At 36.5% G+C, this 12,980-nt stretch overlaps 1 pseudogene; it reads left to right on the plus strand.

The window, feature by feature from the left end:
- Window positions 1–6,888: 6,888 nt before the first annotated feature.
- On the plus strand, window positions 6,889–10,375 carry LOC106835789 (olfactory receptor 10R2-like; annotated as a pseudogene).
- Window positions 10,376–12,980: the final 2,605 nt, after the last annotated feature.

Genomic DNA, 12,980 nt, shown 5'->3' on the forward strand with positions numbered 1-12,980 from the left:
TGAATATTATGTTGTGGAGACTGTGTTCTATTAATTTGAAAATTGTTGGTCTTTTTAGTTTTAGAAAGCAAGTAACTTGGTTGTAGTAAAATTTAAAATTTGTTCTCTTGCATGGTAGTTCAAATCTCTGTTTAATTATTTTGTACTTCTGGGTTGTTTTGAGTCTTTCCCACACATATGTGCTTCAGAGGTCAGCCAGAAGTTGGGGTAGAATGTGTACATGGAATTTGAAGCTCTCTCTCTCTCTAGTTTTCTCATTTCCAGGATTCTCTTCTTACCTTCCAGCAGTTCTGGTTACCCCAAACTCTATCCTCTGATTTTTCATACAAGAAGTTCTGTTGGTTTTCTTTTTGAGTTTTAATCTTTTCCAACAGAGTTCTGACTGTGACTTTCATTAAAACAAAAAGCTGTATCAAAGAGAAACTCATTTTGTGTACTCACCTTCTTTCAAATGTTGACTACCTTCTAGATCTGCCTAGTTTTAGCCTATCTCCAGTACCTTCAGATAATTGTCCGTTGTGTTTTTTTCCAGAGTTTGTAGTAGTTATCTTCAGGAGAGTTGATCCACTAGGGACTTACTCAGTGAGACTAGAAGCAGAATTCCTGCTATCCTTCTCTTTTATGAAATGTTTAAGTCCATAATTTTAATAAAATATTTTATGCAATTAATTTTTTCCCAGTTACTACTTAATCATTGATTCAGTTGGAAATTAATGCAGGACATATAAAATTATGTAAGTTTTTGAAGAAGAAAGTTTAATTCGAGAAATTATGTGCCTACAAATTATTGGAAAGTTTGCAAGAGTCAAGAGTCTGTTGCTGGAATTATTGAACTAGAATATGTAACAATAGCTGAAAACCATAGGTTAAGGAAACACTGCTGTTGCTGCTGCTAGAGTCACCATTTTTCTCACTTTCTCTCAATACTCACAAAACTTAGGAGCAGAAATTGAATCTAACTCTTACAACATACTCTCAACAGTCAGATTGTTATTATTTTGCTTCTCTGTATAAGCAAGAATTGCCTTCAATTTTTACCACTGTGAGGAAAACCAAGCAGAGGATGAAACTGAAGTAGAAAAGAAAGAGGAGCTAAGAAAACAGAAAAATTGAGCATCTGATGATATCATATTCACTGAATCACAGTTTTCCTGCAACTCAGCATTTAGTATTCTGATGTATGTTCAGATATAGGAGTGATGGATTCCTTTTCCTTTTTATGTACTGAATCCAATTTAACTTGAGTTTTTTTTCCCACTTTTTACAGTACAATAAGCCATAATATATCCAGGAACTATTTCAAGTGTTTCAGTTGAGGGACAAACCCTACCTTCTCCATCCCTTGCCATAAAGTTGAGTAAAAAGGCTTGTGAAATCAACCACACATTGCTCCAACTTATATTCTGCCTAGAAAGAATCTTGATTCAATTCTGTATATAGATATGTGAGACTGGGGATCTCACAGCCTTTTGAATTGCATTGTTAAGAATGGAAGCATAGGGGCTGGCCTGGTGGTGCAGTGGTTAAGTTAGCACATTCTGCTTTGGCAGCCCAGGGTTCGCCGGTTCGGATCCTGGGTGCGGATATGGCACCGCTTGGCAAGCCATGCTGTGGTAGGCATCCCACATATAAAGTAGAAGAAGATGGGCACGAATGTTAGCTCAGGGCCAGTCTTCCTCAATAAAAAGAGGAAGATTGGCAGCAGATGTTAGCTCAGGGCGGATCTTCCTCAAAAAAAAAAAAAAAACGAATGGAAGCATAAAACTTTCATCTCCATTTTGCCTGTTATTTGGATAAAGTCAGCGTATAGAAAAAGAAATCTAGCACAAAGAGTGAAGCAAAGTGAAGTGAAAGAAAAAAAATTTATTCATTTATTCAACAAATATTTATTGAATGTCTATTGTGTGTCAGGCAATATCTTAGAGATAGGGCTAAAATATTTAACAAACAGGAAAAAATCTACATAGAGATGGAAAATAGAGATGTATAAAGCAAAAATAATCATAAATGCATATAAAATTGTGATAAATGTTAAAGAGAAAAGGTAAATTATACAGGAGTACATTTTTCAGAGGTTGACCTCTGAGTCAAGACTCAGCATAATGATGTAATATAAGTGCATGAATTGAACCATATCTGATCGTATTTGTGTTGGACTTCCTAGTTATTTAAGCTAATAGATTCTCTTTCCTTATGCTAGATTGTATTGTATTTCTTTCACTTGAAAACCGAAAGTACTGAGTGACGTATTACAGTCTTGTTTTTATAATTTAGTTCTTCCAATCTCTTCCTTGTTGCTTTCCATTTCCATTTCTATCGATCATTTATGTGCAGAGTACGTTTTGTGTATTGTTCTGGGTTCTCCAGAGAAACAGAACCAAAGACTGTATATATATATATGGATATATACAGTCTATTTTATATATATATATATAGTCTATTTTATGTATATATATAATAGTCTATTTTATATATATATATAAATAGAAATATATTATAAATATATATATTTAAACTAAGTATATATTTACTATATAAATATATATTATTTTATAAATATAAATATATACTAAATATATGCATATATATTATATAAGAAATTGGCTCACATGATTATGGAGGCTGAGAAGTCCCATGATCTTCAGTTGGTAAGCTGGAGAACCAGGAGAGCCAATAATTCTAGTACATACCCAAAGATCTGATAACCAGGAGAGTTGATAGTCTAAGTTCCTGTCTACTTCCGAATTCTAATGCAGGAGAAGACTAATGTTCCAGCTCAAAGAAAGTCAGGCAGAGAGAAACTTCTCTCACTCAGCCTTTTTGTTCTATTCAGATTTTCAACAGATTGGATGAGGCCGGCTACATTGGGGAGGGCATTCCACTTTTCTCAGTCTGTTGATTCAAATGTTAATCTCATCTAGAAACACCCTCATAGACACCTCCAGAATAATAAATAACCAAATATCTGGACACCCCATGGCTCAGTCAAATTTACACATAAAATTAACCATCATATTTTGTTACTTTTTATATTACACAGTAATTTTGAAGTTTGTGTCCTAAAACAGTTGCTTTCGTTATATCAAATACATAAATTTCTTTTTCAAATCAGAAATGTGTTCTAATGTTATGTATTAGAAATTTTTTGTTTAAATTTTTCTTCTTTGAAGTCCTGTATTTTTAAGACTTTTAACTCTACCTTTGATATATATCATCTTCTTTTTCTTCACCTAATGTCATTTTTTCTTCAATACAATGAAACATATTTTCCTCTCTTCCTCACTCTTTGGGGTAGAGAAAGGAGCAATGGAAATGAAAATTCTTGAGAGCCTTAATCTCAAAGAATCCTAAAGAATGTAAATATAGAAGTTAGAATTGATTTACCACAGCAATTCCTGGAAAATATAACTGAAATCTATGCTTCATATAGTTCATATGGCATACTTGGGAGTGGTGCCTGATTACACTGGGAAAAAACAAGAAAACCACTTTTAGAGTAGTGTGGACCTGGATGTTTGAGATGAAGTGAATAAGGGTAGTACTTATAGACACTTATAGACAAAATGTTTCCGGGGAAAAAGAGTCTCAATTTCAGTCTAGTTTCATATTTTTCTGTGAATATGGAATTTAAAAAATATCTAGAGGTATTTTTTGCTTTCATGCTTGAACCATATTGAAATATTTGAAATGAAATATGTTTCATACTAAGATTATTGAAAACTTGAGTTTAAAATCTAACAAAGAAGAATGACTATATTTAACTTCCTGGACAAGTGTCTTCAGGTGCATGAGAATGAGAAGAGGAGCAGCTCCTAAGTTCACAACAATTGTGTCAAGAAGTAATTCTAAAAATGAAACTAACTGCAGTATTTTTCAGATTTATTCCTGCTCCAAAACTTCAGAGGTCTTTGAACAGCTTTCTTTAAAGAGTTACACAGAACCAAGCTGGAGGACTTGGCCAGCACCCTGTGGAGAAATGTTAATTCAGAAAGATGTACTGAACAGCCCAGATGTCCAAGAAACCCAAGAATTCAGCAGTTCTTAGGAGGGACAGATGCTCACATTTGAAAATTGCTGGAAGAAGCAGTAGCTGCTGTGAGATCTCTGTCTTTAGCCTCTGAAAATGTTGTAACTGGAAGGAAAAATATTCTGAGTCAGAAAGCATCTCCTTTGGGAGTTTCTGCTGCCCTGAGGGAAATTGCTGGGGACTGCCACCCGGAACATCTCTGCTGGGAGTCACTGACAGGATCTGCAGCAAGTAGAGTGGGTGGGAGAATACTTTGTTGTTAACTGCCTGCAGTCCTCTCTGTGATCCCCTTGTGAGTCACTCATGACTCATGAGGGAGAGTAGAGAGGGTGGATTTTTCGGTATTATTTCACCAGAGGAAGAATATCAATTTCCAGGAAACTTTAAGGTCTAGAAACTGCGTTGGCTGGGTCTAGCAATAGAGAGCTTGATTTTTAACCTCATTTCAAATACAGGAGAGGAAAACAGTGGCACACAAATGTGGAACAGTCACTTAATCATTTTATCTACAACTGGAAAGCCCCTCTCATCCATCTTGGGTCAGACTATGAGAGAACTCAGGGCAGAATGAGGGTAATGGAGGGACTAGCTGAGCACTCTAAGATGTTACCCATAGGGTTTTAATCCTGTTCCCTACCCTTGAGGCAGACATTTGACTGGAGATCTTTCCATCTCTAAGAAGCTAGGCAAAAGCAGATTATCACCTCTGTAACCTGCAGCTAAACACTCCACAACTTCCTTCAGTCCTCAAATCTGCTCTTTGCTGGTGTTCTTCGAGGTCTTAGTTTTGCCAGATAAGACATCACTCTTTTCCTCGTCTCCCACACTGTGCTTCTGTGACCCTCTCCTGGGTGCAGAAACTGAATTTATGATGTTTAGATGAACATAGCCTAAAAGGGAGAATGCTGTTTCTTCTTTTGCAATAATAAAACGAGGCTTTATTTGCCCTGGTGAAGCCCAAGGAAGAAAAGGGCTTCTCCTTCACATAAAAGACCTCAAAAAAAAAAAAAAAAAAAAAAGACAGCGCTTCTTCACCTTCTGTAGCATGGGTTTTCCACATTCGCTTCTCTTTGCTTAATTTGCAACAGCCTTCGGCTCCTAATGAGCTATCAGGCAACCTAGGAGTAATTGCCAATTAATTGTCATTGTTAGGTTTTTCCTGTTCTCTTTTTATCCTATTGGACCTGTGAGATTTGTGGTACCTTGTATTTTCTGCATCCTTTTTACTCGTTGAAAGGATTGGAACTATGCCAAAAGTAATGTTGCAATAATGGCTCCCTGGAGGTTTGGAAAGTATAAATATATATTAGCATGTTGGTACCACAACTAATGAGACAAAAGTTCTTTGATGGTGCTTTGGGGGATACGTCTCAGAATTCTCAGCAGAGGAAGTGCAATACACGGTTTTGGGCATTGAGATGTCAGTACTAGAAAGGAAGAGAATAAAGCCATTTCAGAATAGAAATGATTATAGTAGTAATAATTTTTGAGTCTTATTTGATTAAAAGATTTCTGGGTTTCGCTGGATTCTAATAGCTATGTGCTAGGGAACATAGAGAAATGGCCCCTGTTGGGTTATTTTCTGTGGGAAATTGAGTGAAGATATTGTTTGGGTTCCTGGTAGAGAAGTGCCAGTCACCAATGATAACTTTAGAAATGTTCTAATTATCCCATGAGCTTTAGTCTGTCTATTTAGTTAGTGATGGTCAAAGAAGAGCATGTGAGCAGAGCAAGGCACAAATATATATGGTAGCTTGAAAAAATGGGAGACGATATAGGGCTTTGGGGAGATAAAATAAAATAGGGCATCGCCAACTGAGCTTAATAGGCACAGGGATGGCTTCAAACAAATGCCATAAAATATAACCTTGGACACCACAGAATTTACTCCCTTTCTGTCAACCATCTCGGAAAGACTGACTCCTGGATCTTCCTGGATCTCTGAAACACTAACTCTTTCAGAAATCCTCCTTGGATAATTGAAAAAGAAAGGGCAGATACTTATAACTTCCTGTCATGAATGACCTTTCAACATTTAGTTCATTCAACTTTCGTTCTTGAATCTCACATGAAACTATTCTCTGGTGACAATGGTATATTAGAAAAGCCTAATAAGTAATGAGAGAGTTAAAAAAAGTGAGTATATAACTGAGATGTCTTTCTCTACAGACCTCTTGCTGGTAGTCTTTAGATCTCACTACCCTAACATTCTGTGGACAAATAATCTACTGCATAAGCCTCAGAGATGGGAGCTGAGGAGGTAAATAAATTACATTCCTCAGGGAAGAGCCTGGTGGTTTTTGTTTTGTTAGCCATCAATTGATGCAAAAGTACTGTGAAGAGCCAGAGTAATAAAGTTAGCAACAGAAAGTAATGGTAGGGGCACTCAGGAGGACTGGGGTCTGGTTTATGTTCTAAAACTTCTTGGCTGTGTGATAGATTAGTACGTGTTTAATACAATTATAACTATGCAGAGTGATTTGGCAGGTTGTGGGCTGGATCTCTGTTCTCACATATCTCCTTCCAAGGCTTAAAATTCCACCATCCCTTTCACGAGCTTAAATAATACCTTTTAAAGATGCAATTTAAAAAAATCAAATATTTAATCATCAATTCATTAAACAATGTCTTAAAGTAGCAATTTTTTAATACATTATGGGGAATACAGAACTACCACCAAGGCATTTACATTCTTGTATATGAGAAAGTAGAGGCTGCTATTTTCCGTGATACATTCCTGTATGCAATAGAAAGTTGCTAAACAATTTAAGAGGACGGTAAGTTCCTATCACTCTTATCATTGGAGACCAGGGTAGTCAGAAGATACAGCATCCATTTGAGTGATTAAGAATGGATGGAAAATGGATAAAGATTTTCCAGGTGAAGGGGAAACGTTGAGCAAAAGCACAGAGGTAAGACGCTTCAGGATGAGGAAAGATGGTATTGGTGTGGAAAAACTACCTTTTTTTATTTGTGCATTTGGGGTGAGGTGAGAGGAATTGTGAAAAAGGCAAGGTGATTTAGCATCATTTCTGCAAAGAATGGTACTTTGCTTACTTAACCTAAGAAAATTATGCAATATAGACAATAAACATTTATTAGGTGTGAATATTTATTAATTTAATTCATCAATAAATTAACACATTAATGAATGAATATATTAGTGGAAATGATGACTTATCTACTCAGAGAACTTGTCAAATCTACCCACTAGCCTCTTGTCTGTATCCTCCACTAGATGGAAAAGTGAAACTGATACTTCTGTTTCAAGCCCTGTTTTGAAAGTGAAAGAATCCAAAGAGAAAATGCTCAGAGATGGTATTCATGTGAGAATTATACCTCAAACCTGTAGGATCAGCAGTCGGTTGGTCTCTTGAATCGAGGTCCTTTAGCTAAAGAATTTTCATTTTTAGTCTGCTTTTGTGCTTTTATTTTCTTCAATTATTTGATTGGTTTTGATGTTTCTTTTTCTTTTTTCATTTGTTTATTTTTGGATGTATATCATAATATATTTCAAATTTTGTGTAGATTACATCACGTTCACCACCCGAAAACTAATTATAGTCCATCCCCTCACATGTGAGCTTAATCACCCCTTTTGCCCTACCTCCTCCCCCTTCCCCTATGGTAACCACCAATCCAGTCTCCAATGCTATATGCTTGTTTGTCGTTGTTTTTATCTTCTACTTATGAGTGAGATCATACGGTATTTGACTTTCTCCTTCTGACTTGTTTCACTCAGCATAATACCCTCAAGGTCCATCCGTGTTGTCACATATGGCCGGATTTCATCATTTCTTATGGCTGAGTAGTAGTCCATCATGTACAAATACCACATCTTCTTTATCCATTCGTCCCTTGATGGGCACCTAGGTTGCTTCCAAGTCTTGGCTATTGTGTATAATGCCGCAATGAACATAGGGGTGCATGTATCTTTATGCATTCATGTTTTCATGTTCTCTGGATAAATACCCAGCAGTGAAATAGCTGGATCATGTGGTAGATCTATCCTTAATTTTCTGAGGATACTCCATACTGCTTTCCGTAGTGGTGGCACCAGTTTGCACTCCCACCAGCAGTGAACAAGGGTTCTTTTCTCTCCACATCCTCTCCAACACTTGTTGTTTCCTGTCTTGTTAATTATAGCCATTCTGACCAGAGTGAGGTAATACCTCATTGTAGTTTTGATTTGCATTTCCCTGATAGCTAATGATGTTGAGCATCTTTTCATATGCCTGTTGGCCATCCATATATCTTCTTTGGAGAAAGCTCTGTTCAGATCTTTTGCCCATTTTCTAATTGGATTGTTGGTTTCTTTGTTATTGAGCTGTATTAGTTCTTTGTATATTTTGGATATTAACCCCTTATCTGATACATGGTTTGCAAATATCTTCTCCCAATTGTTAGGTTGTCTTTTCGTTTTGTTGATGGTTTCCGTTGCTGTGCAGAAGCTTTTTAGTTTGATGTAGTCCTATTTGTTCATTTTTCTTTTATTTCCCTTGCCCGGTCAGACGTGGGACTTGAAAATATGCTGCTCAGACCGATGTCAAAGAGCGTACTGCCTATGTTTTCTTCTAGAAGTTTGATGGTTTTGGGTCTTACATTCAAGTCTTTGAGAGCCCAGAAGTAAATCCACACATTTATGGACAGCTAATATTCGACAAGGGAGCCAAGAGCATATGATGGAGAAAGGAGAGTCTCTTCAATAAATGGTGTTGGGAAAACTGGACAGCCACATGCAAAACAATGAAAGTAGACCATTCCCTTACACCATGCACAAAAATCAACTCAAAATGGATTAAAGACTTGAATGTAAGACCCAAAACCATGATGTTTCTTTGATTACTTTATTAAATTCAAACTTGATTTTAGTTGAATTAATGGGAAAAGAATTTTCCCATCCTTTAGCAAGGAGAAATTGGAGGAGCTGAAACTCCTCAAGGTCAGGTGTGTCCAAAGCAATGGTGAGTTCTGTTGGAAATCTAGGGAAAATGTGAAGAGAGGTAATGGCTCATATTGAATAAAGTTCTGATGGGTGGGTTTATTTCTTTACAAAGTTTGAAACTACAATTACAGCAGAATTCTAAATCAGGTCTATCTTCTTGGCAGAATGGTAGTGAGTTAGTAAGATCAATGACCAGCCTGATTGTGAGAACTTTATATTTCTCTAGAGCTTCTTAAATGCACTAAAGTCCCTTCCAAGTCCCTTCTAACAAATGGGTCAAATAGGTAGTGTGTTTAGGGGAGAGGATGGACTAAAGTCATCCTAGCATTAGTTCAAAGGATGAACTACTAGCATTAGTCTTTCCCCCTTTTCCTATTTATTGTTCTTCAATCCATAGTGTAACTAACTATCTTCATCTTTCAGGATAAACAGTCTCTTCCTTCATTCCTGTTTTCTGTAGGTCAATCTCCAGGACCAAGTCAACCAAACTAATTTCTCCTCTGTCACAGAGTTCCTGTTGCTGGGATTCTCCAACCTTGGAGAAATCCAGCTCATCCTCTTTGCTGTTTTTCTATGGTGGAAGCATCACCATTGTCATTGTCGTCTGCATAACTATGTACTTCTACATACGTATGTACTTCTTCTTAGGGATACTCTCCATCTCTGAGACATGCTACACCTTTGTCATCCTGCCCAAGATGCTCATAAATCTTTTGTCTCTGCTCAGAACAATCTCATTTATTAACTATGCCACTCAAATGTTTTTCTCCTTGTATTTTCCTGTCATTAATTTCATGCTGCTGGGGGTCATGGGTTACTACTGCTATGCTGCCAGCTGTCATCTACTTTGGTACCCTATCCTTATGAGCTGGCCGGTATGTGGACAGCTGGCAGCCACTTGTGCTGTGATTGTTTTTTGTTCTCACTGATAGGGTCCCTCTTAGTCTTTGAACTCCTTTCTGTGGGCCCAACAAGATCAACAACTTCTTCTGTGACATCACACCAGTTATCCGGCTTACCTGTACTGATACCTACATCAATGAACTAGTCATCTTCATTGGTGGAGTTCCAGCACTCATGGGTCCCCTGACTTTCATTTGCATCTTTTATGGCTTCATTGTTCATACTATCCTGAGGATCGCATCAGCTGAAGGCAAGTGGAAAGCCTTCTCCACTTGTGCCCCCCATCTTACTGTAGTCATTGTCCACTATGGCTGTGCCTCCTTAGTCTACCTGTGACCATCAACCTAGTACTCATCCAGCAAGGATAGGCTTTGACAGTGATATACACAGTTATTACTCCATTGTTGAACCCCGTGGTGTATAGCTTCAGACACAAGGATATCCAGGTGGCCATTCAGAAAGTGATTGGCAGAGGAGGGTTTTATCCTAAAGATCTATAATGGGAATATTTCACATCTATGAAAACATCCTTTCTGAGGACATAGCAATAATCACAAGGTTGATGATACTATTGTCTTTCATTTATATACCACTTTGTAGCCTTATAATGCAAGCTTCTTCGTGATATTATTTTGATATGTTTTGTGGAGTGCAGTCTTAGACTTGTGTTAATTGTTAAACAGATACAACTCTCAAATACTCCTAACTTGCAGAAGTATTTTTGACTTTTTATAATACTTAATTAAGAATTATTTTATTCTCTTCCAGAAAGGATAAGTAACATATTATGAATGGTAATTCAGTATAGGAGGTTTAGCCATCACAACTTCTCAATGGTTTAGGAAAATCTTAGTAGGGCCCTTCATGGAGGAAGTGGAATAAATCTAATTGAAAAGTATTAATATAATCATGAGCTATTAATGTTGGGAAGGACCCAAGGCTATCACTTCCAATTGTTCTGCCATTGAAGGATTCTTACCTGCAGTATTCCAGCCTCTAAAGTTGACTGCTAAATGGAAGTCATACCACTGTAAAATATCTCTTAGTGTTATAAAGTTCTACCTTCATAAATCTTCCTCCTTTTGGTCCTAGTTATTATCTCTGGAGATACATATCTTGTATTTAATATTTAATTTACACAGCAGTGATTCAAATATTTGAAGGTGGATAATATATTTCCCTTAAATACCTTTAACCTAACTGATGACTCCTTTGATCTTCATGATATATCAGAGTTCACAGACCCCTCAAAATCCTGGTCATCTTTCTCTGGATTATTCTCAAGATATTTTGTGTTAACAGCATTCTTCAAAAGAGTCACCAGGAAATGGGTGCAACCCTCCAGGTGACTTAGGAAAATTATCATCCTTGTTCTGGAAGTCAATTCTCTGTTAACACAGCCTAAGTTTCTTCCCTAACATTTCCCTGTCAGCTCATCCCTGACCCTTTATGTCTTTTAGACCAAAGGATTTTATATTATATACCCACAGTCCTATCATTATGAAGCCTATTTTGACTAGTTTAGTTTAATTTTATTGCTGTTTAAGGCAATCTCATAGTTGGTATTTGTTTCCTTAAATCTCTACCTTTGACTTTAGGCCAGAATAGCAGCTTTCTTTGTACCTCATTTATAGTATCCAGCCCACTGATCATTTCTCTTATGACCCCATTCTGTTTCATCTTTTAGGCTCAAGTGGTAATGTATTTGTATTGTATGAAAACACAATTCACAGTGGCTGCATGAATTCCAATACTTATTTGTGCTCAATGGCAAAGAGTACTACGATTAAACAGAAATGCCCGCCAAGGGCCTGTTGTGTGAGTGATGGCAATTTGGTCAGAAGTTTTCCATCTTTGTCTTAGATTCTCTACAAAATAAAATCACTTTGTCAGTCTCCAGAAGTCCCATTTTAGAAATTCTCACACTTGATTTCAGCTTCATTGCATCATAGGAATCATAGAATATATGCTCTTCTCCAACATCTGTGAGTTCTAAAATTAATAACCCATCCCTTCACAAAGTGCATTCATGGAAAGAATGTTAGATAGGTGTGTAAAGTAGAACAGATTAATTTGTGATGCCATAGGAATTCTTTGACTGCAATAGGACTCAGACAATTTTATGGTAATCGGAAGGATGGAAGCAGGAGTCTGTGGGAAAATTGGACATGACTTTAATGCTTATGTTCTATGTTCCACTGTTCAAGACTTCTCTTTTTTCTTCATTTTAACAAAGACCCAGTATGATGAAATTAAGTGAACAGGAAAAGATACAGAGGGTGTTATTTCCCAGATCCAAGGATCTTCTGAAGATAGTCTGTTCCCTACAACAGCCATCTCCTCATCTCTCACCTATCAACTGTTTTTCCTGATTCTACAGTCAGAAATTCAAATCTTCTCACCTGATTGCTACTCTCAGAGTTTCATTAAAGACATTTGTCCTTTTAAAATGTTAATTTATGTAATAAAAGAGGAGATGAATGTTGTATGGCAAAACCCCAACCTTTAAAAAGCCAGTAATTAAAAGAAGGCTTGAAAGAATTCAACTGATTTTACATGAAACAATGTCACACCAGAACAACATACAATCAGACTTAAAATAATACAACAAAATACAGCAGCAAAAAATGTAAAATCTACAATTTCTGACATCTAATTAAAAGATACTAGACATTCAAAGATGGAAGAGAAATATAAACCATAAACAGGAGAAAAATTATTCAATTGAAACAGATCCATAAATGACAGAGATGAGAGAATTAGTAGAAAAGGACACTGAAATGATCATTATAAATATATTCCATATGGTCCAGAAGGTAGAGGAGAATATGAGCAAGATGAGGAGATATATGGAAATTGTGAAAGAGACCCAAGTATAACTTATACAGATGAAAACATATACTAACTGAAGTGAAAAATACCCTGATTTTTGTGTCCTTTTGATGAATTGAATACTTTACCAGAATGAACAGCAAACACTGCAGTAGAAAAAATCAGTTAACTTGAACACAAAGAAATATTCAATTAATTTAACAAGGCAGTCAAAATGGGACAAAAATTTAAGATTAGAGATTATGAGACAGAAAATGAAGATCTACTAATGTA

The sequence above is a fragment of the Equus asinus genome, chromosome 25 (assembly GCF_041296235.1).
Source record: "Equus asinus isolate D_3611 breed Donkey chromosome 25, EquAss-T2T_v2, whole genome shotgun sequence".
NCBI lineage: Eukaryota > Metazoa > Chordata > Mammalia > Perissodactyla > Equidae > Equus > Equus asinus.